The 27559-nt window shown below is 49.0% G+C and overlaps 1 protein-coding gene across 1 annotated transcript in view; it reads left to right on the top strand.

Annotated features, from left to right (window-relative positions):
- Positions 1–2003: 2003 nt before the first annotated feature.
- Positions 2004–27559, top strand: part of LOC147683443 (uncharacterized) — a 212721-nt gene continuing 187165 nt past the window's right edge. Inside the window, exons 1-2 of the mRNA XM_086942531.1 lie at positions 2004–2171; positions 16125–16315. The gene's annotated coding sequence lies outside the window, so the exon portion shown is untranslated. The remainder of the gene's footprint in view (positions 2172–16124; positions 16316–27559) is intronic.

Below are 27559 nucleotides of genomic sequence, written 5' to 3'. Positions count from 1 at the left end.
GGTCTCCCAGCAGGGTGTAGTTGGTGGATGCGATGGCCTGCAGGGAGATAATGTCCGTGATGGAGTTGGCAAAGGGTCCGCGGAGTCCAGGGGGTCGGTAGATGAGGGTTCCTCGGAGGGCGGCGGTGGGGCTGGCCAGTATCTTGAAGTGAAGGTGTTCCATCAGTTTTGTGGACTCGTCAGGGAGTGTGCTCAGGCGGAAGCTGGATTTGTGGACGATGGCGATTCCTCCTCCTGGGTGGGTGGGGCGGTCCTTCCTGGAGATCTTGTATCCTTGGGGGATGGCGATGGCGATGTCCGGTCCCGAGGTGGCATTGGTCCAGGTTTCGGTGAAGAATGCTACGTCCGGGGTGGTGCTGTCGAGGAGGTCCCAGATTTCTGTGGCGTGTTTGTGGAGGGATCGGACGTTGAGGAGGATGCATTGCAGGGTCTTCGGTTCGGTTGTGTTCTTGGGGGCGGGTTGTGCTGGATCCGTGTTCTTGGCGGTGCTGCAGGTGTGCTGGCAGCGGTGACAGCTGAAAGGTCCATGGGTGTCGGCTGGTGATGCTAGCTTGCAGTTGTTGTTGCAGCCTGGGTTGAGTGCGTTGAGTGCTGCTGGGTCGTAGCGTTGGCGGGGCGGAGGTCCAGGGTTCCTGGTGCTGGTTGCGGACGGGCGCAGACGTGCTTGCCTTTGACGCGCCTTCGGTGCACCAGTGGCCGCCATGAAGTAGGGGTTGGGGAGGGCTGGACAGCTGGGAGGCGGTAGCGGGGAGAGGAGCTGGATTGGGCCGGTCGCGCTGGGGAGGGAGGGGCCGCGGGGGCAGCAGCGGCGGGGAAAGGTAAAGGGAGGAAAGAAGGGATAAAGAAAAAAGGGAAAATAAGCAGAAATAAGGCACAAAAGAGCAGAGATGCAGAAAAGGGCAGAAAGGTGAAAGATGGAAAGGGTAGAAAAACAAGTGAAAACGAGTGAAGGAGCAGAGGGAGAGAAAGGGAAAATGGGCAGAAATAAGGCACAAAAGAGCAGAGGTGCAGAAAGGTGAAAGATAGAAAGGGTAGAAAAACGAGTAAAGGAGCAGAGGGAGAGAAAGGGAAAATGGGCAGAAATAACGCACAAAAGAGCAGAGATGCAGAAAGGTGAAAGATAGAAAGGATAGAAAAACAAGTGAAGGAGCAGAGTGAGAGAAAGGAGACAGAGGTCCACTCTACAGGTAAGATTGCGAATCTTGTTAAAACCATTTCAGTGATTTATTAGGAACATTCAATTTGATTTTCAAGATCATTTACCATATTCACGAGTGCGATTCTTGTTCTATAGTAGTTCCATGAATGTTTTTGGGAACACTTTTAAGTCACATAAAATAAGGAAATATAAGACACTGATTGTTTAGGTGATTGAAAACCTAGTCATAGAAAGACCTAAACCAAATTCTGCCGCTTATGCCTTTGAGCAGTTGATACTGAAGTGAAGTATTATCGCCACAATATAGCGGATCTAAGAAAGGTCAACTAAGAGTCTGATTGTCTGAATAAACGCAATCCACGAAGCTCTTAAGCTAGTTCCTGATTGAAGGACAGAATAGATGTCCTAATTTACGTCTTAGTGCGAAGGAAAGTACGTGTTTTTTTGTTTGCGAGTAACTTTTCCTTTTCAGATCTCCTTCCCAGCTGTTCCCTTCCTAATTCCCTTTCCCCCCGCTTAATCACTTCAATACTCTGTGTAATCATTACAATCAGAGTTGGAGGTATTGAGAGGTGGGCCCCTTATATCATCACTCCAGACCCTGAGGAAGAAGCAACCTGACAGAATAGTGAGCCCACGAATAATATTCCTCCCGGTCTGAGAGTTTTGACATTATGGCCACCATGGATGATTTAATGAGGGTTATTGTTCAGATGCAAACAGATTTAACTGAAGCTAGGAATGCCACTGCAATGCTCTCTGATAAAGTAGATAGGATACAGCGATTAAGTACTCCGCTTCCTCCTCTCCGTTCTCTGCAGCATACAGACTGAGAGAAATGACGCTGTTGGGGCTGCCGTCCGAACCAATCGGTGCTGGCTGCGGTGGAGGGGAGGGAGGTTGCCTGCAGCCTTCCTGTTGACGAGAGCCCAGACCACGTCAGACGCATTGAAAATCCAGGACGGCGGGAGTCGGAAGTCTGCAGTCTCGGGAGTCAGCGCGGGAAGCCAAGGTAAGTTTTATATAATATTTTATTATGTATTCATATCGCATATCGCAGACTTACATGACCATTGCGCGCTGCAGAATCTATTGCCGCATTGCTGTTTTAATTATTTTAAAATTAGTCTACTTTACTGCGCGATCGCGCTGTCGATCTTGGCGCTAGGCGCTACCTCTTTCATAACGTGTTATTAGTACCACTCTTACCCGCACTATAATTGTGACCTCATTCCGCACTTTGCGGGAATTAGAGCGCTTCAGGGCACCTTAGGGCTCCTGGGGACATCGCGCTGCGGTGTTGGTAGCCGCCATCTTGGGTGAGTGAGGGAACCGGGGAGTGCCGAATTGCTGGCGCCATCTTGGTTGGGGGGCTAGTGATCGCACTACAGGACTCTTGCGTATACGGCTATATATGATGGACGCCCCTAAAGCGCGCAGCGGGCGCGCCGGCGGTGCGCCAGAGGTAAGCCTGTTTGCGCCCGTTCGCGCACAGGACGCGCCGGGCGCCGAAAGTTCTGCCTCTCGGAACCACGATGTAACTTCTTACTCTTATTCCGCGATGAACTTTTACGCCTTAATCTCGGTTCACTCAGTAACCGAAAGTATAATATCACCAGTAAGCACCCAGTTGCCTTGTCCTGTGGCTTGTTGAATGTGAGATCTCATCAAACACTGTGAAGAAATTGCGTTACTTATCGAGTCTTACCATCTAGACATACTATTGATGACAGAGACTTGGACAACACCGACTAGCTCGGTGGAACTGGGGACAGCTTGTCCCACTGACTTCAAAATAAGGCATAATCCCAGGGTGGGAGCCAGAGGAGGTGTAACTGGATGAATTTTTAGGCAGACTCTTGACTTCTCCCAGCTTATCATCAAGGCAATCGCTGGGTGCGAAACATTGGGTTTCTCCATCAAGGACCAAGGAGGTGTGCTATTCACGGGTCTACTATGTTATAGACCCCCGGCTAGCTCGTTATCTGCTGTACCTGAGCTCATAGACTTAATATACGATCTCTCCCACTCCCACACAAAGTCGATGGTGTTAGGGGATTTCAATCTTTAGTCAGAGGTGTAGGAAGGTGGATACCTGACTATGGTTACCATCCCAACTTTTTGCCTGGTGTTTTGCTGGTTTTTCGACTTAGTTGACCTGGGACCCTGCTATTCAGGGCTCCAGGCCTACTGCTCTCTCTGTAAAATGGATTCCATGTACCCTAGGTGCATTTACCAATTGGTACTGGGCCACCTTATCAGACCCTGTAACTCAGGGCATAGGTGTACCCAGGGCCTACCAGGGGCTGCAGCATGTATTATGCCACCCCTGGCTGGCTATCTAAATCTGACACAACTGGCTGCACGACAGCTGGGGCAAGGTGGTGTAATCACCCTTTGCTTTAGATATAGTATACCTATATCTAACCCTAAAATAGACACATGTATTCCTATCAGTCACTCCTATGGCAGGCCTTAACAATCCTGAAGGCAGAGTGCTTGGAATTATGTGAGATGGTGCTCTGGCATGAGCTGAGCCCATCTGCAGCTTGCGGAACCAAGTCCTAATAGCTGTTCTATGATAACGCGTACCATATACTCTTAAGTGCCTTATAATCCTCGCGGTTATTTGCCAACTCTGGTATCGCTTTATCAAAACATGTCGAGCAAGGTGTCATACGAATTGGAATACTAACCCCTCGCCAATTCTGGCGACAGGGTTAGCATTCCACCCTTCTAGAGGGACACGACATGTATGTAACTGTGAACCCCGGTTAAAGGTAACTCGAGCCTTAGCATCACAAAATGGATGCTGCCACCACAGACACAAGTCTGACCCCCTGCAGCTGGGAGTCCTTACAGCGAGGGGAGCTTGGACAAAGGGTTTCCTGTCAGGGGCGGTGCTAGCACCATCCCAGACAGGGTTTTGTGTATCCTAGGTAGGCAGGGCTGAATAGGAAGGTGACTGCAAGTGGCACCCCGGTGCTCACTGTGCATCTGCCAGTTTGAACCGGTTCCAGGGGCACACCAGCCCCTGAGCTGGGGAAAGTCCGGCATGGGAGAGGGGTGTAACCACCCCCCTTCCTGGTCCCACCCATGGGCAGGACCTAGTCCCGTACCAGCCCCTTTCTTTAGTATAAAGGTGGGAGCGGGGACCCTTCCAAATTAGATCATCTTTGAATCCTGACACTACTTTCTACGAAAGGAACTCAGGACTTCTTCTCAAGATTTCTCCCTTGTGACTAAGGAGTAGTCACCCTGCATCTGCGGGCACCAACTAAGAACACTGCGGTTTGCTGCACGTCCTTCCTCCGGAATCCGACTGACCAGCACGACGAGACCCGGCTTCCCTGGCACCTCTGACCTCTACCTACATCATCAGCCCAGCTGAGATCCGTGGGTGTGACGAGACCTCGAGGGACCGGCCACCTTCAGAACTGCACGACGCTTATCCAGCACGACCGCCGAGGGATCCTCGAGTGAGTGCTTTGGGGTTTGAGAAGCCCTAACCCTGAGCAGCTCCAGCACCGAAGTCCAGCCCCCCAGCATCCACGAGATCTGCGTGGGGCCCTTCTGCTCTTTGCTGCTCACCGCGTTGTCTGGCCACTTGCCTGCTGGCTTGTAGCCCTCTTGACGACAAAAGACGACACTTTCAATGCTGGTCTGGTTGCTCCAGACTGGCCCTTGCTCCCCTCCAACAGAGGAGCACCCCGGACCCTCCTGGTCCACTCCAGACGCCATTTTGAGTCCACCGCGTGGGCTTGCATTTGCCAAGAGTTGTTGCCCCAATCCTGGGTCCAGCGACGTCGACAGCAGATACCATCGTGGGACAGCTCGCACCTCCATCCCGGTCGCCGACAATGCCTCCTGGTCCGAGAGACTGCAGAGCCCAGCGTCGCCCACTCACCTGGTCGAGGTGACTTCATCCGGTGCCATCCTGTTGCCCACCTAATCACTGGCTAGTGATTCAGAACTTGGTCCCCTCTGCTTACAGGTATCCTCCATCTTCGATCCAGGCTTGGATTACATCGAACTTCATCACTGGTCACCTGCCAGCAACTTCTTCTTTCAGGCTCCATAGACTGCAACGAGGATTCCTGACGTCTTTTCAGACCTATGCAGCCGCAGCCCCTGGGCTAGGTAACCTGAGCATCTCGGTGCTCCAGCATAGCTTAACTATCTAAGTGTCCAGATCCTTTTTCGTTTCAGCTCTACCTAGTCTGATTCGTCCGATAACACTAACTTTACGAAATCTAGCATCCATAGACTTGTCCCGCATCCCGCGTGAGAGTGCACACTCTGCACCCGATCTCCCTAGGCCTCCTGCTCGTAATCTGAAGGTTCAGTAGTCCAGTCCTAGCGATCCTAAAGTCTTTGAGATTAGTTGCTTACCTGCTAGTATTTCGCATTCCACTTTTGTAGTATATGGTTTTTCGTGCCCCTCGGGCATTTGCGTAAATTGTGCGACTTTCAGAAATTCTTTAAGAGCTTTTGTATTGTGCTTAGCGCCCTGTCCTCATAAAGAGTCCAGGGCTGTTGTGTTCTAAATAAATATACTTTTATTTTCATAACAACTTGTGGATGTCCTTTCACTTGGTGTTCAAGGGGTATATGTGATGGTATAACAGCTGGCTTAACACGCCCTCTAGAGTTTAGCCTAAAGACTGCTCTTGTCCATGCTACTAGGATAGCTGGTCTAAAAGGTTGACTTACAACCAATCATCAATAAGGGTCGTTTGGAATGATACACAGTGATCACTAGAATAGTGAGCACTACATATCAGGCCAACTTCTCACAAGAGGGACCGACCAAGACAGCCTATGTAGAGCTGGTCCAAGCTTGTCATAATATTGAGCTACAACAACTGGTACTCTCCAAAACCCATTCAAAGGGCCATATTCTTGATCTACTTTTTGCTGACGCTTGTCGAACGGCTATACGTGACGTCCTGCCTCAGTGTTGGACGGATCACGCCCTCGTCCAGTTCTCCCTCTCGTGCACTAGTGCTCCATTAAAGAAAGGGAGTGTGGGGGGCACTAGAATGGGGAGACAATGGTCTAGACTCCTCAAACAAACGATCTTGCCCTCTCTGCTGCCAGATGGCTTTGTATTGGGAGGGAATGTGGACGTAAGTTACGAGACTCTCTGTCAGCGAATCTCGGCTTCTCTGGACTCTTTGGCCCCGCTGCAAAAAATCAAAGATAGGACTAATCTTGCTATGCCATGGTACTCGGAAGAACTTCGGCAGCTCAAGCTCCAATGTAAACAGGCTGAGCGGACCTGGAGGAAACAGTACTTGGAATCAAATAGAGTCCTCTTCAAACAAGCACTGGCGTCCTATAAAATCCAGATCAAGCTTGCCAAAGCTAGATTCTTAGAAGAATCTTTGATGGCAGCTGTAAATAAATCTCAGGCCTTATTTAAGATCGTAAAGGACCTGGCCCATCCTGGCTGTACCAAAAATGTCATCCCGGCCTCTCAAGCTCTCTGTGATTCGCTAGCACAGGCCTTTGAGGATAAGATTGCCAACATCTTAAACAATCTTCCCTCGTCAACTGGCCGTGCTGTGCACGATTCCATCTCGTTTGAGAATAGGAAGGAGTGTACTAAATCAGGTGAGCTGAGCAACTTTCCTCTACCATCTTTTGAGGATTTCTGCTCTTTGGCTGACTGAGTGTCCTCTGGCTCACCTTCTGATCCTCTTCCACCCAAATTCTGGAAACTTTTTCGTGAAGAGCTGTTTCCCCCACTTTTTTCCATCTGTCGCCAGTCTCTCACTTCAGCACGGGTTCCAGATTGCTGGAAATTGGCGGTGGTCTCCCCACTGCTTAAAAAGGAGAATCTGGACCCCACATGCCCAGCCAACTTTAGGCCCATCTCCCTCTTGCCATTCCCTATTAAAATTCTAGAGAAACTGGCCACAAAACATCTCTCCAACTTTCTTGAGACTACTGATTGTTTGGATGTGGCTCAGTTTGGGTTTAGACTGGCACATGGGACAGAGTCGGCATTGGTGACTGTTCTCGATGACCTTCGAACGCGTGCCAACCAGGGTCGAGCAGCCTTTTTAGTGCTGCTCGACATGTCGGCCGCGTTCGACACGGTCAGCCATGCCATCCTGATCAGGAGACTGACGGAGGCTGGGGTGTCGGGCTTGGCCCTTGAATGGCTGGTGTCATATCTCGATCAAAGGCACCAGGTAGTTGCCCTGCCACCCTTTAAATCCAACATCAGGAGGGTTGGTCAGGGACTACCCCAGGGCTCGGCCATCAGCCCCATTCTTTTCAATCTTTACCTCCGTCCCCTGATCACGCTGATTAAATCTTTTGGCATAACAGTCACCAACTACGCCGATGACACCCAACTTATCTTCTCGTTTGAGGGTAAGGACGAGGTGTCACAGGAGGTCTTCCATCGATGCATGAGCACCACGGCAGAATGGCTGGGTAACAATTCCCTACAATTTAACAGCTCGAAAACCGAGGTGCTACATTGCTCTATGGATCGGACCCCCAGACCCCTACCACAGGGTTTTTGGCCTCCTGATTTCCAAGGTACTAGTCTGCCTGCCGAATCGGTTCGGAATTTGGGGGTAATGTTTAGTTCCGACTTACAGCTGGACACATCAGTGAACAAAACGGTGGCCACTTGTATGGCATTACTTGGATCATTGCGAAAGATTCTACCCTTGCTCCCGGTACAGGCCAGACCAGAGGTAGTGCGGAGCATAATTGTAAGTTGTCTCGACTACTGCAACGTACTGCTGCTGGGGGCACCAGTTACTCTGCTAGGAAAACTCCAACGAGTACAGAATTTTGCTGCCAAACTGGCACTCTCGCGACGCCGCCTGGACTCTTCTGCCAAGGCACTTAGGGACCTCCATTGGTTGCCAATCTCTCAACGGGTGAACTTCAAAGTTTTGTGTTTGGTTTTTAGGGCTCTACACGGACAAGGCCCGTCTCCTCTGCAGGACCTTTTCTCATGGTACATCCTTCCAAGACCACTCCGGTCAGCCTCGGCTTACTTGGTGGTAGTACCCAAGTTTCTGAGGCATCTTTCTTCCAGGCTCCTGGTCCGTCTACGAGGATTCCCGACGTCTTTTGAGACATATGCAGCTGCAGCCCCTGGGCTAGGTAACTTCGGCATTTCGGTGCCCCAGCATAGCCTCACTATCCAAGGGTCAGAATCCACTTTCGTTTTCCTCCTACCAGGTCGGGTTCGCCCGAGAACACTAACTTTGTCTTTACTAGCTACCATAGACTTTGTCCCGCATCACGCGTGAGAGTGCACACTCTGCACCCGAGTCCCCTGGGTCTCCTAGAAGTAATCTAACGATTCTATAGTCAAGTCCTAGCGATTCCAAAGCCTATTAGTACTGTACTTACCTGCTAGTAATTTCGCATTCCACTTTCAGAGTATATGGTTTTCCGTGCCCCTCGGGCATTTGTATATACTGTGCTAACTTAAGTATTTTCGTAAGAGTTTTGCTTTGTGCTTAGTACCCTGTCCTCATAAAGAGTACAGGGCTGTTGTGATTTTAATAAATACACTGTTTATTTTCATAACACTTGTGTGGTGTCCTTTCACTTGGTGTTCAAGGGGTATATGTGTGGTATAACAGCTGGCTTAACACGCCCTCTCGAGTCTTTAGCCTTAGACTGCTCATATCCATGCTACTAGGATAGCTGGTCTATAAGGTTGACTTACAACCAATCATCAATAAGGGTTGTTTGGACTGATACAAAGTGTTCACTAGAATAGTGAACATTATATATCAGGCCAACTTCTCACAGTTAGTATTCCAATTTGTATGACACCTTACTCGACATGTTTTGATAAAGCGATACCAAAGTTGGCACATAACCGCGAGGATTATAATGCACTTAAGAGTATATGGTATGCGTTATCATGGAACAGCTATTAGGACTTGGTTCTGCAAGCTGCAAACGGGCTCAGCTCATGCCAGAGCACCATCTCACATAATTCCAAGCACTCTGCCTTCAGGATTGTCAAGGCCTGCCATAGGAGTGACTGATAGGAATACATGTGTCCATTTTAGGGTTAGATATAGGAATACTATATCTAAAGCAAAGGGTGATTACACCACCTTGCCCCAGCTGTCGTGCAGCCAGTTGTGTCAGATTTGGATGGCCAGCCAGTGGTGGCATAATACATGCTGCAGCCCCTGGTAGGCCCTGGGTACACCTATGCCCTGGGTACCTAAGGTACACTGTACAGGGACTGATAAGGTGACTCAGTTCCAATTAGATATGTACCTAAGGTACATGGAATCCATTTTACAGAGAGAGCAGTAGGCCTGGGGCCCTGGATAGCAGGGTCCCAGGTTAACTCAGTCGGAAAACCAGCAAAACACCAGGCAAAAAGTTGGGGGCAACCATAGTCAGGTATTTCACCTTCCTACACCATCCTGGATGCATTTGCGAAGGCCTCTGGCTTTAAGGTGAACATGACGAAATCAGTAGCACTTGACCTTTCCTTGGAGGCACACACGCGGGCCTCCCTAGAAGCACAATTCCCCTTCCAATGGGCAGACGGTGCAGTCCCCCACCTGGGCATACAATTGGCGGCCACGCTACCAGAAACGGTGCGCCTCCACTACGCTAACCTCAGTCGTACTATCCGCGCGGAGGTTGGGCGGTGGCGGTACCTCCCACTATCTTGGCTGGGCCGAGTGGCAGCAATAAAGATGACAATCCTCCCGCAAGTTTTATACGTTTTTCGGGCTAGCCCGCTCCGTCCCCCGGAGGGATGGATTCGCCGCACGCAATCGGAGCTGGCTCAGTTTGTGTGGAACGGGAAACGGCCCAGACTCAAGCTGAGGCTAGGGATGCTTCCCCCGGAGAGTGGTGGGCTGAGCCTGCCGGATTTGCGTCACTATTACCAGGCGACCCAACTCAGAACCCTAGTGGAATGGAGCAAATGGGAATCGGAGCGCCATTGGTTGTTCCAGGACCAAGCGGTCGCGGGGCGTCCACTCCAGGAGGTGCCTTTCCTGAATAAAACAACACCGGCCCCCTAACCTATACGCCTCCTTCATCACAAGGGTACCGCTAGAGGTATGGGATCGAACATGCGTCTTACACGACCTGACGACCTTCCCGTCTCCCCTCACACCCCTGTTAGAGAACCCTGACTTCGGCCCGGGTAGGGATGTCCAGGCCTTTGCACGGTGGCGCCCAGCAGGATGCCGATGCCTCTTTCACATGTATTCAGGTGCGGTAGTGACGCCTTTTGAAGAATTCCGGAAGACCTATGACCTCCCGGAGGCTTAACGCCTTAGGTATCTACAGGTCCGACATTGGGCGCTTCTACCCCAGATCCGTGGAGACGCTACACGCAAGCTCAGTAAATATGAATACTGGCTTCTCTCGCGCACCACAGATAAGCGACTCATTTTAGACAAATATCGGCTCCTCTTGGACAGATACTCGCGTGTTTATAATGCAGGACGGGCTAGATGGGAGAGGGAACTGGGGCGGACTCTGCGCAACAAAGAATGGGAGGACATTTACTACCGCGCCAGACACTCACGAGATGCGTGAGGTTTGGCACCTCACGCGAGATGCGTGAGATTCGGTATCTCACGCGAGATGCGTGAGATTCGGTATCTCACGCGAGATGCGTGAGATTCGGTATCTCACGCGAGATGCGTGAGATTCGGTATCTCACGCGAGATGCGTGAGATTCGGTATCTCACGCGAGATGCGTGAGATTCGGTATCTCACGCGAGATGCGTGAGATTCGGTATCTCACGCAAGATGCGTGAGATTCGGTATCTCACGCAAGATGCGTGAAGTTTGGCACCTCACCCGAGATGCGTGAGGTTTGGCACCTCCCCCGAGATGCGTGAGGTTTGGCACCTCACCCAAGATGCGTGAGGTTTAGCGCCTCACCCGAGATGTGTGAGGTTTAGCACCTTACCCGAGATGCGTGAGGTTTGGCACCTCACCCGAGATGCGTGAGGTTTGGCAGCTCGCCCAAGATGCGTGAGGTTTGGCACCTCACCCGAGATGCGTGAGGTTTGGCAGCTCGCCCGAGATGCGTGAGGTTTGGCACCTCACCCGAAATGCGTGAGTTTTGGCACCTCACCCGAGATGCGTGAGGTTTGGCACCTCACACTAGATAAGTGAGGTTTGGCACCTCACCCGAGATGCATGAGGTTTGGCACCTCACCCGAGATGCGTGAGGTTCGGCACTTCACCCGAGATGCGTGAGGTTCGGCACGGGGCGTGCCTACGATGTCTGCGGCTGCGCCCAGTTCCCCGTGCTCACTATTCAGCGTCTTTTGGTGAAGGAGGAAGAGGATCTTGGGGCTCCGTTTCTCTGCGAGGCCAGCTTTGTTCTTTTGATCGGTGGAGAGTTCTGGGTGCCTGAAATCTGCTACAACGCTCGCTGAGCTGCAGGAGGAGTTTAGAATCTGCAGAGACTTCTCTTCTTGATGGGCTCCCGGTGAGGCTAGCTTTTGGGGGGATTACCTGTCACTAACCCAGATTCAGAAGTAGAGTCAATCCATCAATCAGGAGTTTGTTAAAGCGCAACTACTCACCCGTAAGGGTCTCAAGGCGCTAGGGGTGGGGGGTGCAGGTTCCATTCCATCAAGGAGGGGGTCTGTCAAAGAGCCAAGTTTTGAGGTTTCTTGCGAAGATGGGGAGCGATGTTGTCTGTCTGAGGTGGAGTGTAAGGGCGTTCCATGCTTTGGCGGCGAGGAAGGAGAAGGAGCGGCCTCCCGATCTGGTCTTTCTGGTGCGGGGGACCATGGCGTAGGAGAGCTGGGCTGATCGTAGGGTCCTTTGGGGTGCCTGGAATTTGAGCCGGCTGTTAAGGTATGCTGGTCCGGTGTCGTGGAGGGCCTTGTGTGCGTGGGTGAGCATCTTAAAGGTGATTTTCGCCTCGACGGGGAGCCAGTGGAGTGTGCGCAGGTGCTGAGAGATGTGGCAGTGTTTTGGCAGGTTGAGGACCAGTCTTGCGGCGGCGTTCTGGATGTTCTGTAGCTTGCGGATGAGGTTTTTGTTTATTCCGGCGTAGAGTGCGTTGCCGTAGTAGAGTCTGCTGGTGACCAGGGCGTGAGTGTCTGTCTTTCGGTGTTTGAGGGGGATCCATTTGAAGGTCTTACGAAGGAGGAAGCAGGAAGATGAGACAGAGTTGATCTGGCGGTCCATTTTGAGCTCGGAGTCCAGGATGATTCCCAGGTTGCGTGCGTGGTCTGTGGGGGTTGGCGGGTTTCCAAGGGCGGTGGGCCACCAGGTGTCGCTCCAGGCGTCGGGGTTTGGGCCCATGATGAGTACTTCTGTTTTGTTGGTGTTTAGTTGTAGGCAGCTGTTTTTCATCCATTTGGCGACGGCTTCCATGCCTTCTCGAAAGTTGCGTCTGGCGGTGTTGGGCTCGTTGGATAGGGAGAGGATGAGCTGGGTGTCGTCTGCGTATGACACGATGTTGAGTCCGTAGGTTCTGACGATGGGGGCAAGTGGAGCCATGTAGACGTTGAAGAGCGTCGGGCTGAGGGAGGAGCCCTGGGGGACTCCGCAGGTGGTAGGTGTGGGGTCTGAGAGGAAAGGGGGGAGTCTGACCTGTTGCGTCCTGCCGGAGAGGAAGGAGCAGATCCAGTCGAGGGCCTTGTCCTGGATTCCTGCGTCGTAGAGTCTGCGTATTAGGGTGCGGTGGGAGACTGTGTCGAACGCCGCTGATAGGTCTAGGAGGATGAGGGCTACTGTTTCTCCTTTGTCCAGTTGGGTGCGGATGTCGTCTGTTGCGGCGAGGAGGGCGGTTTCCGTACTGTGGTTTTTTCTGAAGCCGGATTGGGAGGAGTCGAGGATGTTGTGTTCTTCAATGAATGTGGCGAGTTGGCTGTTGAAGGCTTTCTCGATGACTTTCGCTGGGAAAGGGAGCAGGGAGATGGGTCTGTAGTTTTTGAGGTCGGTGGGGTCCGCTGAGGGTTTCTTTAGGAGGGGGTTGACCTCCGCGTGTTTCCAGTCGACGGGGACGGAGGCGGTCGCCAGGGAGCGGTTGATGGTGTGGTGGAGCATGGGTGCGATGGTATCGGTGGCTCTGTTGAAGATGTGGTGGGGCAGAGGTCCGTGGGGGCCCCTGAGTGGATTGACTTCATTGTCTTCAGTGTGTCTTCGATTGTGAGGGCTGTCCAATCATCAATCGCTGGTTTCCGGGTGTCGGGGGTGGTTCGTGAGGGTTCAGTGTGTTGGTTGTCTTTGTCGAAGTTGTTGTAGATGCTCTTGATTTTGTGGTGGAAAAAGGTGCTGAGTTTGTCGCAGAGGTCTTGTGAGGGAGGGATGTCAGTAGACTCGCTGGTGGGTTGGGCTAACTCCTTGATGATTCTGAAGAGTTTCTTGCTGTTGTGTGCGTGGGTGGAGATTCTGTCTTCAATCGCTTTTTTCCTCGTTTCTCTGATGAGTTGATGGTGGGCGTTGGTGGCGGCTCTGAAGTTGTTGTGGGCTTCTGTGGATTTGGTGTTTCTCCAGGCCTTTTCGAGGCGGCGGCATGTGCGCCTGGACTCTCGAAGTTCGGTGGTAAACCATCTGGGTTTCTTGGCACGGGTATTGTTGTTTTTCTTGAGGGGGGCTATGGTGTTGGTGCTGTCCGAGATCCATCTATGCAGGGTTCGAGCTGCGTTGTTGGGGTCGTCGTTTTCCGCGACGGTTGGGGTGGAGTTGTTGAGTGAGGAGGTGAGCTGGTCGTTGGTGATTTTGGTCCAGTTTCTTTCTGGAAGCAGGTGCTGGTGTCTGTGGATGGTGTGTGTTCTGAAGGTGAAGTGGACGCAACGATAGTCGGTCCATGGGAGTTCGGTGGTGTGGCTGAAGGTGATGGAGTTTCCTGTAGTGAAGAGGGGGTCGAGGGTGTGTCCTGCTGAGTGCGTGGGCTCTGTCACGATCTGGCAGAGTCCAATGTTGTGGAGGTTGTCCAGGAGGCATGTGGTGTTGGGGTCCAGTTGATTGTCGAGGTGGAAGTTGAGGTCTCCCAGCAGGGTGTAGTTGGTGGATGCGATGGCCTGCAGGGAGATAATGTCCGTGATGGAGTTGGCAAAGGGTCCGCGGGGTCCAGGGGGTCGGTAGATGAGGGTTCCTCGGAGGGCGGCGGTGGGGCTGGCCAGTATCTTGAAGTGAAGGTGTTCCATCAGTTTTGTGGACTCGTCAGGGAGTGTGCTCAGGCGGAGGCTGGATTTGTGGACGATGGCGATTCCTCCTCCTGGGTGGGTGGGGCGGTCCTTCCTGGAGATCTTGTATCCTTGGGGGATGGCGATGGCGATGTCCGGTCCCGAGGTGGCATTGGTCCAGGTTTCGGTGAAGAATGCTACGTCCGGGGTGGTGCTGTCGAGGAGGTCCCAGATTTCTGTGGCGTGTTTGTGGAGGGATCGGACGTTGAGGAGGATGCATTGCAGGGTCTTCGGTTCGGTTGTGTTCTTGGGGGCGGGTTGTGCTGGATCCGTGTTCTTGGCGGTGCTGCAGGTGTGCTGGCAGCGGTGACAGCTGAAAGGTCCATGGGTGTCGGCTGGTGATGCTTGCTTGCAGTTGTTGTTGCAGCCTGGGTTGAGTGCGTGGAGTGCTGCTGGGTCGTAGCGTTGGCGGGGCGAAGGTCCAGGGTTCCTGGTGCTGGTTGCGGACGGGCGCAGACGTGCTTGCCTTTGACGCGCCTTCGGTGCACCAGTGGCCGCCATGAAGTAGGGGTTGGGGAGGGCTGGACAGCTGGGAGGCGGTAGCGGGGAGAGGAGCTGGATTGGGCCGGTCGCGCTGGGGAGGGAGGGGCCGCGGGGGCAGCAGCGGCGGGGAAAGGTAAAGGGAGGAAAGAAGGGATAAAGAAAAAAGGGAAAATAAGCAGAAATAAGGCACAAAAGAGCAGAGATGCAGAAAAGGGCAGAAAGGTGAAAGATGGAAAGGGTAGAAAAACAAGTGAAAACGAGTAAAGGAGCAGAGGGAGAGAAAGGGAAAATGGGCAGAAATAAGGCACAAAATAGCAGAGGTGCAGAAAGGTGAAAGATAGAAAGGGTAGAAAAACGAGTAAAGGAGCAGAGGGAGAGAAAGGGAAAATGGGCAGAAATAACGCACAAAAGAGCAGAGATGCAGAAAGGTGAAAGATAGAAAGGATAGAAAAACGAGTGAAGGAGCAGAGTGAGAGAAAGGAGACAGAGGTCCACTCTACAGGTAAGATTGCGAATCTTGTTAAAACCATTTCAGTGATTTATTAGGAACATTCAATTTGATTTTCAAGATCATTTACCATATTCACGAGTGCGATTCTTGTTCTATAGTAGTTCCATGAATGTTTTTGGGAACACTTTTAAGTCACATAAAATAAGGAAATATAAGACACTGATTGTTTAGGTGATTGAAAACCTAGTCATAGAAAGACCTAAACCAAATTCTGCCGCTTATGCCTTTGAGCAGTTGATACTGAAGTGAAGTATTATCGCCACAATATAGCGGATCTAAGAAAGGTCAACTAAGAGTCTGATTGTCTGAATAAACGCAATCCACGAAGCTCTTAAGCTAGTTCCTGATTGAAGGACAGAATAGATGTCCTAATTTACGTCTTTGTGCGAAGGAAAGTGCGTGTTTTTTTGTTTGCGAGTAACTTTTCCTTTTCAGATCTCTTTCCCAGCTGTTCCCTTCCTAATTCCCTTTCCCCCCGCTTAATCACTTCAATACTCTGTGTAATCATTACAATCAGAGTTGGAGGTATTGAGAGGTGGGCCCCTTATATCATCACTCCAGACCCTGAGGAAGAAGCAACCTGACCGAATAGTGAGCCCACGAATAATATTTCTCCCGGTCTGAGAGTTTTGACATTATGGCCACCATGGATGATTTAATAAGGGTTATTGTTCAGATGCAAACAGATTTAACTGAAGCTAGGAATGCCACTGCAATGCTCTCTGATAAAGTAGATAGGATACAGCGATTAAGTACTCCGCTTCCTCCTCTCCGTTCTCTGCAGCATACAGACTGAGAGAAATGACGCTGTTGGGGCTGCCGTCCGAACCAATCGGTGCTGGCTGCGGTGGAGGGGAGGGAGGTTGCCTGCAGCCTTCCTGTTGACGAGAGCCCAGACCACGTCAGACGCATTGAAAATCCAGGACGGCGGGAGTCGGAAGTCTGCAGTCTCGGGAGTCAGCGCGGGAAGCCAAGGTAAGTTTTATATAATATTTTATTATGTATTCATATCGCATATCGCAGACTTACATGACCATTGCGCGCTGCAGAATCTATTGCCGCATTGCTGTTTTAATTATTTTAAAATTAGTCTACTTTACTGCGCGCTCGCGCTGTCGATCTTGGCGCTAGGCGCTACCTCTTTCATAACGTGTTATTAGTACCACTCTTACCCGCACTATAATTGTGACCTCATTCCGCACTTTGCGGGAATTCGAGCGCTTCAGGGCACCTTAGGGCTCCTGGGGACATCGCGCTGCGGTGTTGGTAGCCGCCATCTTGGGTGAGTGAGGGAACCAGGGAGTGCCGAATTGCTGGCGCCATCTGCTCCGCCGCTCTGCTCAGCTGCTCCGCCGGTTCGAGGCACCCCCACGAAAGGCGAAGGGTTGCCAGCAGGAGCGGTTTATTTTGAAATGTATATATATATATGTATATATATTAATAGTATATATATATATTTTATATATTTATTTTATATATATATATATATATATATATATATATATATATATATATATATATATATATATATATATATATATATATATATATATGCGAAAACTTCTCTCTCCTTTGAAAAAGAAAAGGGGCACAGCATATATATATATATATATATATATATATATATATATATATATATATATATATATATATATATATATATATATATATATATATATATATAGTTTAGCAATGTTAAGAGGTAGTGAGGTAAATGTAGGCTTTTATATATATTATACCTGAGGATTGGATGGTAGCGCAAACAAACTCGGCATGGAATGGTGTCTCATGCAGTGTCCAGAGAGCAATGTAGACTAGAAAATCTAAAAAATATCATTAAACAGACTGCTAAAAGCACCAACGCAAAGTCTGGGGGAAGTTTACAGACACTTTTCTTGGTTTTTGGATTAGTGTGCAAGCTCTTTATTGCTTACATATAATATCTATAGTTCAACTGTTCATGTCTTAGATTTGTGGCTTCATTTCTGTAAAGTGTTAAAAGCTCATATGTGTACCCAGTTTCCATGTTTGTAAGCAAAATTCCGGCATGACTGGCAAGATAATTCTGTTTGATAGGGTGTTGATTCAACCAATTAATTATTAGCATAAATGATACTGACGTGATTTAAATAGGCAAAAGTTGATCTGAAAGCACTCAAACCTCTGATCTAATAAAAAAAACATTTTATTTGGGGGCATGTTTTAAATTAGTTTTAGGCATTTAATAAAACATATTGTCTTGGTTTTACATTGCGTTTTCCATGTTTCATCTCTATAATTACGTATATGAATCAATCAACCTGTGTTTATGCTATACCAACCAAACAGATATTTATGTTACTTGTTCTAAATTCGGCAGGTTTTCAAATTTGGCACAGCAGATGGTGTGGTAACAACTGCCTTGAGTTCCAATAATGAATTCAGAGGAAGAAAGATAATTTCCAAATCAACTCATTTTCCATTTAAAAAGAGTTTTTGTTATAAATGATTAATTTGTCCTTTTGTGCAGTATTTGTTCACAAAATAAACTTTATTTATCTTATTTGAACATTGTCTTGGCATCAATTATTTAAAAAGTCTCTGAAACTATCTTCTTTCTGGAGGTTTGTAAAGCAATTTTATAACATATAAATCATCTCACTTTTGATTCCCCTTTTTGTCTAAAGGTAGATTAATGAAAATATAGCACATAATGCATGACACACCTCTTTTTTTAGATAAGAACTTGTGTCATTCTGGGAAAGCCTAAAACCTCAATGGAGGTATCTCTGTGAAATTTGACTAAAAGGTGTCATCAACCCCAGGGTGATAAGTTTTTTTTCTTCATTTTGCAGTAAGCGCAAGTTGATTACATTGCTAATATGTAAACCTTTGTAATCTGCTTCCACCTGTCCCAGATGAAAAACAGGAAGAAAGGCAGATAGTAATCCTGAGATGAAGCGCAAATTGCAGATACATTGTGATTTGATTTGGACTCTGTGGGCCATGTTTACCACGGAAACCACTGAAAATTCGACCATACAGAAAATCCGCAAAATCGACATGCTTCTCTGGTTCACCTGCAGAGCAGACATAGCCTGATTATGCTTTGCAAGTGGATTGAAAAAGTTTGTATTCTGTTTATATTTTTTGCTCATTATTATTTTTAATCACCTCTGTGGACTAATTAGAGTAAGGGTGGGATTTATGCAAATTTCCCATGGATTCGATTGCTATGTATGAGTGAAATAGAATGGGAATTTGTGACCCTTGTTTACAGAAATCATGAAGGCAGCAGCTGGGACATTAAGTTAATAGGGATCTGAGAGACCTGTTTTTAGCCTGCTGTTTTCACTTCGTGTCCTTAGTGTAGTGCCTGAAGAGAAAATAAGAGGATGTTAACGGCCAAGTGTGGAAGAAGGCGTACATCATGTGCTGTTATTTGTGATGTTGAGTGCGGTGTCCTACCGGCTACCCCAGCCATTTTAGTGAACAGATATCCATGTTTAGCTCTTTGTAAAATTTACAATTTGGATAATTGTTTATTATGGATCTTCTTCTCAGTTCTAAACATTAGAAATTCTTCCATGCAGTAAGAGTAAACCCACAGCATATGTAGGGGCATATTCTCAAGGACTTATCGCCAAGTTAGCAGCAATTTATTGCAGCCAAAGTCACAATAAATGTATTGTCCCATTCTCAAGCTGGTGCTAACATCGGATATCTTCAGTTTCCCTGCGATAGCAGCCGCAAAAAACATCGCCACAGATGACACTGGCAACTATTGCTAATAAGATGCAGAGTAGGCGTTCCCGTGCAAAAAGCAGCGACAGCACAACTTCACAACATTCTCAACGACCAGCCAGATCGGCGATAAGATCACAAAACGGGCGATAAGGCACATTAGCAGCAGGAATTTAACAACCTGCTCTTACCTGGTGTAAAGTCAGACAAGAACCTGCACTATAACAAGCATTTGCAATGCAATAGGTCTCGCAGTTGTTAGAGTTTGAGCCATTGCCATTGTAAATGGCAATGCCTTTTATTTATGTATTGGTTTATAAAACGTAAATAAAAGGCATTGCCAATTACAATGCCAATGGCTCAAACTCTAACAATTGCGAGACCTATTGCATTGCAAATAATTGTTTTATAGTGTTTTGTGGTCCGCTAGCCGCCTAGAAAAACACATGTGTGCGTTCAAGGCGCGCTGTCCCCATCTTGTCTCTGCTGTGGCAGACAAACAAAAAGGTGCCAGGAGTGTCCATTTTACTGTACGACGATTCTGCCTATTTTCCCTCTTTGGTTGTAAACTTTATTTACAGCCTGTGAAAATAGAGTGCATCTGAAGTGATCACATTTGGGCACCAGTGCACATTTGCCATTAAATTAGCCACGCTAGACACAAGTCCGGGCGCACGTCTTCTGAGCATCTTACAAATCCTGTCTGTGCGGGTCTGGTGGTGGCTTACTGTGGACCTGAGATAAAGGCTGCTTTCTATCCTGATCTATTCACAGGAGCGCAGCTTCACAGGGCTGTTACACCCTCGTAAAAACGTCTTGTGTGGTAAATAGCTGTGTACAAGTGCTTTCATTCTGGTTCTGTGAAGTCTGTCGGATATCACCTGGATTTTGACATGCCCACGCAAACAAAAACACAGTCTTGTGTGTGTTTGAGGTCTTCACAAATGTTTATTGGTTGGCAAAATATTGTGTTTTAAGTGCCCATAAGACTCTACACTCCTGCCCTTAAGCCCCACTCATGTCCTGCTTCTCATTTAATGTATATTTTAAAGATATGCCCGCGTCATCTCTGCCCCTCGAGCTCCTGTGCACATTCCATCTCCCGGGCCTGCCCCGTCATAACTTTTAAGTCCCAGCAAATCTGCTCCCTGGAAAGATGGGATAAATTACCTGGCTTGTACCAGCGAGTATAGTATCAGTTCACAAGTGACGATGCATCGGTCGGCGGTAGCTCACGTTCTGAAAGCACGTCCATGGTGACTGCTAAGTGCTAATCGCCAGAGTACGAGAGACCCTCCTGATTATTGTACAGTCGATTTTGCATTTTTAAATAGTGTGCGCATGAGCCTTTCTTTTTTGATTTAGACTAGTTAAGATATTTTCAATAAAGTTAAAAAAAAGTCTGAAGTTAAGTTTTTGTTTTGTCTTTATGCGGAACTAAACGTCCGTACCCAATCGGAACTAATCGTTCCGAAAGCACGTCATTTATTGTGTTGTGTGTACGTTCTGCAAGTAGGTTACAGTATATGTCCTAACAGGTACCAGCCCAAGGTTTACTATAATTTTCCTTAAAGGGTATCAGCCCCAAGGTTTGACGGCCAGTACGAGAGAGCGTATTTCGGCACTGCGTGCTAGATTTTTCACTTTTTTATAGGTTTACATTGTTAAACCTATAAATAAGTTCCTCATGCTGCAGTTGCTGTGTTTACTCGACAGGTTCTTAACGATGAGAACCTGGCAACCCACATTTTCCAGACAGAAGGCTCTTTGTGTTCAACAGGAAGCCAGGCAATCTGTGTTGGGATGGGGGCGGGGCCGCAAAAATACAGGAAGCTGACGGGAGCGCTCCTGTGCTCGTCGGAAGATTTGCGTGTGGAGAGCCGAGAGAGAGAGGGACACGCGAAAACAACCCGGTGAGTGGGGGGGGGGGGGGGGGGGGGGGGGAGATGTGTGTCCGCGTGTGTATGCGTGTGTAAAAAGAGCCCGATGACTGGGGGGGGGGAGAGGGGATGTGTGCGCGAATGTCTGTGTGCGTGCGTGCGCGTGTGTCTCTGTGTGCTGTACGAGCTAGGGAAGACAGGAGATGGTGAACGCGCGCGCGACCTGATTACGGCAGGTTGCGCATTCACATCTCTTGTCTCCCGTACCTCGTTGAAAGCAGAAACGATTGCAATAGGGTCTCGCAGCGACGATCGCTTTGCTATCGGTTCGCAAGTGCAAGACCTAAAAAAAGATTATCATGAGTGATGCCTGCCCCAAGGCCCTGACTCTCCAAGAGATAGGTGAAGCCACCAAGAATGACGGAAGCCTGACACGAGCGAAAGAAGCCCTAGCCAACAGGTAATGGCAAAGCTTCCTAGATGGGATTCGGACCCTGACACCGGACTAGCAAGTTTCCCAGCAGCAGCTGTTGAGAGCCAGGAGTGAACTCGGTGAAATGCAAGATCGCCTGCTGCTGTGTGGGCAGCCGACTGTGATACCAAAGTGCCTATGGGTCTGTGTGGTTGACCTGGCGCACCAAGAAACAGCGAAAACGAAGTCCCGCTTGAGAGGTAAGGTGGTGGGTCCCAGGCATGGATGCGAAGGTTAATAACAAGGTACGCAACTAACACTCATGTACCATCAAGGCTCCGGTTCCGACAGAGAAACCCAGCCACCAGTCCTAGTCGAAAGTCAATATTGGCTTTGGGAACTTTCTGGATGGACGGATCATGGTAGTGAAAGTGGACTCGCACACAAAGTTCCCAGTGGTAGAGGTGGTGTCGTCCACAGCATTTTCCCTAGTCAAGCTAGTCCTGAAGAAAATATTTACAATGACGGGCCTTCCTGACAAAGTGAAGTCGGACAACAGGCCACCATTACAGGGACATGACATTATAGAATAATTAGTAGAATAATACATTACAAACATGTCAATCGCCTGTACTACACACCAACGCATATGTTCCGACTAAAACTTCGGGACAATGACCATTGTAATCGCTGCAGCAGCAAAGGGGCCAACTTCAAACACGTGGCTTGAGATTGTCACCCCATACAGATCTTCTGGGCGGAGGTTCTGGGTGCTCTAGATCTTATGACGGGCCTGCACATTACTATGGATCCCCTCACAGCATTATTGGGATACACTCGACCACTCACTGCGAAAATGCGTAAATACATTTCCCTTGCGCTCCTTCTTGCAAAGAGGAGAATTGCCTGTAGATGGGGCAGAGGACGGGCGTCGAAGTTCAAGGACTGGCTCCAATACCTTGTCTACTACGAAGAACAATTGCAAACATATGCTGAACTTCAGCCCCCCTCATCACGGCCGAAAGACATTTGGGGTCCCCTCCAAACCTATTTACTAGAGCACGCTACTGACACACACGCAGAGGCACCATAATGAATGACTACCACCCTCGCCAATATGCCTCGCTCATTGGAGAACATAGGACACCTTGTCAAGCTACTCCATGTTCACTTGACTGGACTGCACCAGCACTTTGAATACACACAATTTACTCGCAATACGTTTGTGGTCATGCCGTTTTACATTACATCATTGTCGTTGTTTGTTAATGTGACACTGCAATGATATTACTGCCCTTACAACCTGATATTCAAACTGACGCGGCCGGCCTTGAAGGTTGTAGGCGGCCTGCTGTATACTCCCCTACCCCATCACTAGATCAGTTAAACGTTTGATGCATCGCAATGCTGGCCCTACTGCGGATGTAGGCAGTATGTTGATTACCACCCTCGCCAATATGCCTCGCTCATTGGAGAACATAGGACACCTTGTCAAGCTACTCCATGTTCACTTGACTGGACTGCACCAGCACTTTGAATACACACAATTTACTCGCAATACGTTAGTGGTCATGACGTGCAGGCGGCCTGCTGTGTACTCCCCTACCCCATCACTAGATCAGTTAAACGATTGATGCATCGCAATGCTGGCCCTACTGCGGATGTAGGCAGCATGCTGTGTTTCCTATCCTTTTTTCACTAATAAAGGTTTAAAAAGAAAAAAAAAACTTGAACAAAGAAAAAATAATTAAAAGAATAATTAGAATCTCTGGTCATTCGCCACTGGAAAATCACCATGCAGTGGCCTCAGGCGAACAGGGAGGCAGAGAGAATCATGAGACCACTCAACCGGGCTCTGAAGATTGGGCTGGAACTCGGCGAGGATGCTGAATGCTGCCTGCACAAGTTCCTACCAGCGTACCAGCAAATTCCTCACAGCACAATGAACTGGGATCCAGAAAATCTGCTGTTTAGGAAGCAGACACGGGATAGCATCCTGGCTGACACTGAGTGGCGACCGGCAGACATGGATATTGAAGCTACACAATCCCGTAGAAAAGCCACCAATGCGAAGGCCAGCCAGTCTCGCCCGGCTAACCCACTCTACAAATCGGAGCATTGGTTCTCATGAAGGACAGACATCCTGGGTAAAGTTTTGAACCCCTTACGAGACTGAGGCAGGGGAAGTGATTAAGATCAACAGAACCATGGTCACAGTTCAAGGAGGTGATCACCAGAAACATCTCATGGTTAAAACAGGTGTTAACTTCCATAGACCGCTCAGAGAATGCTGCTGAAGAGAATGCTGAAGCCCAGAACAGTATCACCTGACCTCCACCTCCCAGCAGAGGTGTAAAACTCAACGAGCATTTGAAAGGGCAAGCACTAGAAATACCCCCACGTTCCCCTCACATGGACATGTGCGACTAAGAAGGTCCCCGGCTTAATGGGCATGAGACTGATAACATCTCCCGGAGCCTGAAGTATGGTCTTCAGCCACACCTGGTCCCCAGTCAGACACTGAAAGACTTTATGAGCCCGGCTCAAGTGTCCAGATTTTCTTTCATGCAAGAACATTTGAAAAGATGGGAGAGATGTAGAGTGCCCCTTGCCTCTACATTACAAAGTATCAATTTCCTCACGCAGAGGGTCAGGCTCGGTCCGAGATGATAAATAAATGGGCAGATCGTTGCTCTGGGCCATTGCCAATAGTATAACCACAATGTGTGCATGTATTCTGTTGGGGGTCCTGTGTGGTGAGGCCAAACCACATGGCCAACACCTACCCGACCTGCTACAGATGGAATCCGGCACTGGTCGGCTAAACATACATAAACAGACACTAAGCGCCTGGACCGGCATCAAGTGGACTTGGTGCCTATTGTTTTCTTGGCACCGGTTGCAAATCTTTAGTTCCAACAATATCTCCAAACAGGTAAATTTCATTAAGGGCTGATTACAAAATCTTTAACGGGACCAGATTGACACCAAGTGGAATAGACAGGCTGCTGCTTGCATGACATTAAGTCAGGCAACTCCCTGCTGCGCTCAGATCACCCATGCCCAAGGCCGGCCCTAAATATAAGATTAGTGTGTTAAATAGACCGGAACCCATAGTTACTGAGTCGCAGCACTTCTGATTCGATTACTCAACTCCTCTCTCAACATAAACCGACAGTTCAACACCATATCCTCCACATGCTTCAACACCCTCGGCATACTCCCCAAGACCTTCAAATGGTTGAAAGCTAAGGGGGTTAATGGAGTTATCAGGCGCACAAGGCTATGCGCCGCTAAGTTTATAAATCCAATCGTACGTAGTGCTCTAAGGGTAAGGATGTAAACCCAGCATCCTCAAAACATTCAAACGTTAAGCTGTGCCCTGAGCACATACACAAATAGTGACCCAAAAGAAGTAAAGTAATAGTCATCAGATTGTTGTCCACTTTTCATCAAGTCTTCACTTTATTCTGGGATATAAATTGGCCTCACATCTGCCGATATCATACTTATATTCAGTCTTATATTAACAAGTAATCATATTTGTTCTTGTGTCATCTCCCGAGTATGGCCAGGCTTCATCATCCCAGTGTTTCCCACGCACTCATCACAAGCAGACTGGATACGGACACGCCCTTTATGCCGGACTCAACAAAATCTCTCCTTTCCAAACTTCACACTGTCCAGAACGCAGGAGTAAGACTCATCCTCCCCATCCAACAACACAACCACATCACCCAGCACCTCCACTCGCTCCCCGGTGAAAAAAGAGTGACCTTCAAGCTGCTCACACACGCCTACAAAGCCCTTCACAACACTAGACTCCAGTACCTCAACGAAAGAATCTCCTCCACGCCCCCAAGATACCTCCGGTCCTCTGACCTAATCCCTGTTTGAAATCCCCTGCGTACACAAAGCCAGACAGGAGGCAGATCCTTCTTCTACATCGCAGCCCAAACCTGGAACAAACTCCCCCTCAGCATCAAACAAAGCCCTACTTTGCAAATCTTCAGAAAAGACCTCAAGACCTGGCGCTTCGGATGACCTCGAAGGAGCCCGAAACCCCCCGCGCCCCATCACTTGGAGACCCTCACGGGTAAGTATAGTGCGCTCTACAAACCCCTGATTGATTCTCCCCTCCACCTCACTCCCTAGTAACATCTTCTACTTGGTCAAAAAGAGGACCGGTGCAGGTGCCACCCTCATGCAAATACCTAACATTGCAGGACAGGTGCTGATCCACTGCTGATGGACTACCAATGAAAAGAATGTGTACTACTGACAACGAGGGTTACCATGTGTGCGTGCAACCAAAGAGAAACCGAACTGAATCCTGGCTTGCTCAGTGAGGAAGAGTTACTTGCCTATTGATATTGCTAGGAGGTCGCAGCCTACGGCTGAGAAAACACTGCGACTAATAAAGTCATATTAAAACTGCATTACAAACAGTATGTGTGTCATTCAAACTGTCTCCATTTTTCTGTACGGAGTCACTCATAAGTACACTAAGCACATAAAAAATGTCACACATAAACTATCTGAAAACTTGACAGCTATACTAGGAGTTGACAACCTCGCCAGAAAAGTCAAGGATTTCTGCTGCGTGCAATTTCCGCATTACAAACTCAATATGGACCAGGACTGCATGTTCGAGGTGCCTTCTGTTCAGCTTGTACCTGAGGTCGTACTGTTCTGGTAAAGTCTAGAAGAGGCCAGGCGCTGCAGCACCGGAACACGGGCCGACACTCGCTGCCGCCTTCCTTAGTCTCCAAATGTTTCTTTGAAGCGGCGGTCTGAGAAACAAACCCACGTGACAGGGGAGAATGGGCGGGGACCATCTTATCACGTGAGGGGGAGAATCAGAAGGAACCTCATTGTTGTGTGCCACGGTGGTTGAGAAAGGGGAGGGGAAAGAAAGTGACAGAGATGACATATGAAGAGGCGGTGTCAATGACGTCAATCGTAATGACATAATGACAACGTGGATAATAGGCTTGGGCTGAGAAATACAAATTTATCTTGTAGCATCCATGTTGGAATGGGAAGGGTGCCCCATTCTTACGTAGCGGTTGTTTCGTCGATTTGTAAAATGTAGAAAAACGCACTATTAATTTCCGTAAAATAGGTTAAGGTAAACTTTTAATGCGTGTATTGTATAATTTATTGTATACCGTTTTTTTCAAAGACACAATCTGCTGTACATGAAAAGCCAGGACTCTAAAGTTCCGTTTTGGCAGCCTGACAGCGCTAAAGGGTAAGAGCACTAGGCCACCTCTCTTGTTCTATCAGTAGAACTACACGAGTTGACACGCAGCTGCCAGAAAGCCTGCCAAGGCGTGTTGAGGCACCCAGAGATGACGTCACAAGCCCTGCCTCTGCTTGGGCATCTGCAGGCTGCATCTGTAGAAAGCTGTCTGTTTCTACATCATCTGCCTGCGACACGGTGTGTACTTGGACACCGGTTCTTTCTGAGGCTCTGAGAGTGTGTGAAAGGGGCAAAGGAAGCCGCTACTACCATGAGCCGCAGCTGCAATGACGAGCTCCAGTATCTGGACAAGATACACAAGAACTGCTGGAGGATCAACAAGCCGTGAGCGTGCACGTTCCCGAACTTCCGGTTTCTGGATATGCACGCTCACGGCTGTCGCGGGCGGGACTTCCGTCTTTGCGAGAAGCCCACGGAGTGGATGGCCCAGAGGAGCAGTGGCAGCAGAAGTCAGGAGTGGCGGCTGAGGCCGATGATGCGGTAAGTGGGGCTTGGAGGGCTTGGCACGTGTGTGTGTGTGTATGTCTGGGTGCGCGCACGTGTGTGTGTGTGTGTCTGCGCGCGTGTGTGTCTGCGTATGTGTGTGTCTGCACGCGTGTGTGTGCGTGCCTTCGGCCGGCCTGCGTAAGCGGGTCCACAGACCCTGGTCGGCTCGTGCACCGGTCTGTCTCCCTTGAGAGGCAACTCGGTGACAATAGGTCTCGAGAGCGAGACCTTAAAAAGGAGCCCAGCCAAGAGCCACACCTGAAGAACAACAGATGCCATGGAGCTACTGATCATGCAGCTTGGAGCCCCAAGAGGGCCAGTACACCCACTGCCAACACCCACAGGTGACACTGCACACAATTACTGCAACAGAAAGCACACACATTCCATCAATGTGCAGGCAATAGTGGACCACCAGGGACTCTTCACCGATGTCGTCACCAACTACCCAG

This window comes from Lissotriton vulgaris, chromosome 11 (assembly GCF_964263255.1).
Source record: "Lissotriton vulgaris chromosome 11, aLisVul1.2, whole genome shotgun sequence".
Taxonomy (NCBI): Eukaryota; Metazoa; Chordata; class Amphibia; order Caudata; family Salamandridae; genus Lissotriton; species Lissotriton vulgaris.
Note: the sequence above shows the minus strand (reverse complement) of the source record. Positions and strands in the feature narration are given on the sequence as shown.